General features: G+C 29.4%; 1 non-coding gene across 1 annotated transcript; it reads left to right on the top strand.

Moving 5' to 3' along the window:
• Positions 1–4,075: 4,075 nt before the first annotated feature.
• On the top strand, positions 4,076–4,158 carry LOC124897464. Its single transcript, XR_007054182.1, has one exon. It is a non-coding gene; the product is annotated as a small nucleolar RNA Z196/R39/R59 family (small nucleolar RNA).
• The last annotated feature ends 447 nt before the right edge of the window (positions 4,159–4,605 follow it).

Raw genomic sequence — 4,605 nt, 5'->3', positions numbered from 1 at the left:
ATTTGTCATTTAAATGATAATTATATATTTTTGTATTTTTATATACGAGATTGTTTTAATGGTATCATTTAAATGAATATTTTCATCAAAATTGGACTTCAAATTAAGGATTATTTGAAAAATAAATTTAAATGATTAAAATTTTGATTCAAATATAATTTATTATTGAAAATAATTTATTTGGAAAATATTTAGTCCATTTTATTAAATCAAGAAGCTAGAGATTTTATTCCCTTTCTCCTCAAGTACAACATAAAACAACAACAACAATGTACAACATCAACACCTCTCAAATCCATTCGAAAATGACAACAACATCCAAAACAGCAAGCAACATCAACATTGTCAACAAATCAGACCCGACAAGCTCCGACCCGAGTCCCTCCATTCGCAACAACGTGTTGTGCACGAGACTAGTCTTCGTGAAAGTTCTATAGAGATGCCGCAATGGTATTATTCCAAATCCCTCAAAGTTATCTTCAAATTCATACAAGAATCGTATGATTCCATCTCAACCGATCCTTATCCCTTGCCTCAAAATTTAAATTTTAAAGAAAATTCTAGGATTGCCCTCAAATTTTGGTGTTCCCACATTGGTGGGAGCTCAAAATCAACCCCATTTTGTTCTCTATAAGTAGGTCACTTTAGAAAAATTGAAAACAAGTTTCGAAAGGTGAAAAAAGCTATTTTGATCCAAAAAAATAGTATATTTTTGTTTGAGTATAAATTTTCTTCTTTCTGAGGAAGGTTGGGGGCTGCTCGGAGCTTTAGGATTTGCAAAAAAATTCTCTCACGGTGATAGAGTTCGGTGTTAGCTCGTTGCCCTATTTTACTGCTCCAAAAGAGGTAAACGCTTTTTCCGTTTTAACTTCTGTTATGGTTTTCTTTTTCTTCGTCTCCTTCTTTCTAATGTCATAATTGTAAGATTATTTGCTGGGAGTAGCTGTAGATAGCTATGAAGACCGTAGGATTAGCTTGTTATTGGTTGTTATTCTGTTGAATCGATAATTGTGTTGAGGTTTTCAATTCGATTGCTTTTGAACGATTTCACTGCTTTCATGTTAATAGAGTCATAATCGCTTGATCGTAATCGTGTGAGAATTATTTGTTGTAAAAGGTGGCCGCAGAATATTTGATTATGATGGTTACAATTGTTGTTTGGTCAATGTTCATCTTATGTTCATTGTTTGCCATGGAAATCTCACTTTTAGTTCGTCATGCTACTTATTGTTCCTTTGGTTAATCATTACTGTCAACCTAAAAATGTTAAGATTCTCCTTACTTTTACCTTATATAAATCATTGCAAATTGGTATTGTGTTTACATTAACAATATATTTTAGTTCTTAGTTTGTCACTTAATTCGATGCTATTTCGGACCCGGTTTCTGCTCATAAAGGCCTAAAACTCCTAGAGTTTTGCAAGACCGTTACCGAAAAATGTTTTAGCAATAAAGTTAATACGGTTAGGACTCAAACTTTTCCTACCTGGTCAGTTGGTTTAATTTTACTCTTTTGATTTGTTTTGTTGATGAAAATTGTAGTTTCTTAGCATTTTGTGTTAAGTTTACTGTTTCTTTTTAGTTGATTTGATTTGAGATTTAGTTTGTAGTTTGTTCGATAAGAATCGTAGCTTTATAACCTTTTTAGTTTAATTCAGCTGTAATTTTCTATCTGTTTTGCAACTCAATGTTCATTCTTTCTTTGAAAAGTTGTGATATTGTGATACTTCTAGTCCAAATTTTTGTCCTGATAAAGTATGTTGTATGTTATTATATTGATTGCATCACTCTACCATATTTGAATTACATTCTCCCAGTTTATTTGAATTACTACAGTTGACTGGTTGTTTATCAATTTGTTATATTATTTCTCCATGTAGCATTTCGTGTTTTGGATGTGTATTTATTTCATTTCTTCTTTTGCATGATAATTCGTTGGAGTCTGAACGGACTCTTTGCATTCTCTAATGGACCAATAAGGCCCATCCATTGAGTCAAGCCTGAAAGAGAGTCGAAGTGCGTGGATAAGAAAATTGGAAGAAGAAAAATGGATTAAAGCCCCATCCTTGCAGTGGCAACACGGCTCGATAGTCTTCTCTTTCTTTATTTATTCATTGTTGTATTATTTATTTATTCATTTATCATTGTATTATTTATTTATTACTTTAGTTATCCATTTGGGGCCTCGAATCCAAAGTTGTAAATTCAATACAGGTGGAGCAAGACTCAAGCCAAAGGCTAGAAAACTAGATTAGGACAGGTGAAATGGGTCAAAAGCCCAATTAGGCTAGGACAGGTCTCGTTGATTCGGGTCCAATGGCCTGAATCCTTTACTTTCTTCTCCCTTTCCTCTTTTATGTGTTTATTTATTTGTTAGTTTTGTTTAGACTTAGTTAAAATCCCGACTAAGTCGCCTAAATTTATTTTACACAAGTCTTTTCTGAAAAATCAATCACTTTTCAACAAATTAATCTTTTTTAGAAGTTAATCAAAAGATGTTTTCAAATAGTCCGGATAACCACAAGTTAGCGGACGTTTTAGGTGTCTAACACCTTCCTAAAACGTTAATAGGAACCGCTTACTTAGAATCTTTGAAACTTAAATGATTTTTCTATTTGGATCGTTTAAAGTATTTTTAAAGGTATCTTAATTCCTTTTCAAAATTAAGTGGCGACTCTTCTCAAAAAGTCAAAATTTCCACAAAATAGTCGATATAATAAGTTGGCTAACTTTTTCTGGTGAAGTGAAACAGTTTCTTTCTACTATTATTCATTCCATACAAATGATTAGATTTTGAATTTCGTTAGGAAGTACTACAACGAATAATACATCAAGGTATTTTTTAGTCTTTTCCGTAAAAAAAAAATCACGTGACTATGCCACATTAACATCCACATGTAAAATGTTAGTATTTTTTAATTATATGACATTCCTTTCTTCTTGATGAAAGAGTTAAATAAAAAGATTATATTCAGTGATGTTGATTTGTTTTTTTTGAACTCAATGAATGTTGATAGTTTTTCTTATTTTGTGTTTAATCATCAAGTATTTATAGAATTATTGAAAATTCCACTTTCAGAAAAGTAAATGACATCTAATATATTTTAATCATTAGAAAAATATGGATATAATTATCTTTAATAATCTAAGTGAAAAGTTTATCATATAATGAAAAAAATTAAATAATTTGTACTCCTTTAACAAAATTTATTTAGTACCATCCCAATGTCGAGAAATTCCAAAAACATTAGACTAAATCCAGTAAAAGCACTGATTTATTTTATTTAAATATTTTTAAAATTTTTTAATTTTACTGATCATATTTTTTTCCAAATCAACAAAACTGCTTTGCAAAAAAATAAAAATAAAGAAGAAAGGAATGTCATATAATTAAAAAATATAACATTTTACATATGGATAGTAATGTGGCATAACCACATGTTTTTTTTTTATCTAGGTGGCATGCTTGGTGGAATTTCGTTAAGGGAAGGGGTATTTTTGAGCCAAATATTTAACAGAGGGATATTTTTGAGCTAAAAACTAATAAGAGGTATTTTTGATCAATTTTAGAGAGTTCAGGGGTATTTTTGATTCTTTTTTCGAATTTCGTTAGAGGGAGGGGTATTTTTGAGCCAAATATTTAATGGAGGCATATTTTTGAGCCAAAAATCTAACGAGAGATATTTTTAATCTATTTCAGATAGTTCATAGGTATTTTTGAGCTTTTTTTGAAAATTTAATAATAATTATTTTCTTGAGAAATATTTTTTAAAAAAGAAGTTTTCTGTAAAAAAGCATTTTCCATCTTATCAAACACAATCCAAGAGGCCGTTTGGCCATAAAAAATATTTCTTTTTTATTTTTTTTATTTTTTTCACTTTATTAAAGTTGTGGTATTTGTTCATGAAAATTTCAAAAATTATTCCAAAATTATTTTTTGAAAAGTAAAAATAATTTTTTGTTGTTTTCACTATTTTCCAACTCCAATTCCAACTTGTATTACATATAACCCCAATTTTTTAAATTTTTACATAACCCTCATAATGTTTAAAAGTTTTAAGTGGTTAGTCACTGATGCAATTAATGATGATTTTTCCATAATTGCTGATTGAACAATGATTAATACAAAAATATCACCATCTTTCAGCTGAGATTGCATCTAAGACATTTTTGCATCATCTTTTTTCAATTTTATTTCAACTCTATCTTTCTTTAATCTTTGCATTTTTGCATTATCTTTCTTCAATTTTTGCATTTTGACTGATTGAGTATTTTTACATTTGTGCATCATCTTTCTTCAATTTAGTTCCAACAGCTTGAGTTAATTCTTACAATTGGAAAAACTGAAAAGTTATTTGAGAAATGATGCGTCTAAACAAATGATCCAAATCAATCATTCTGTCTCTTTTAGTTTTGATGCTTGTTAAGAGAGTCATTAGTTGTCAATCTTTGTTCTTGAGTGCTATTTTCTTCGTTAATGCAAATTTGATTCGAGTAATGGAAGTGTCTATATATAAGAATCACATTTGATTGTATGTTAGTAGGTAAATTAGTAGTTGGGTGATTTTGATAGTTTTTAAAAATTGGGGGAATAAAATCATATTA

The sequence above is a fragment of the Capsicum annuum genome, chromosome 3, assembly GCF_002878395.1.
Source record: "Capsicum annuum cultivar UCD-10X-F1 chromosome 3, UCD10Xv1.1, whole genome shotgun sequence".
In the NCBI taxonomy this organism is placed as follows: Eukaryota; Viridiplantae; Streptophyta; class Magnoliopsida; order Solanales; family Solanaceae; genus Capsicum; species Capsicum annuum.
This window is presented reverse-complemented; position numbering and strand designations above follow the sequence as displayed.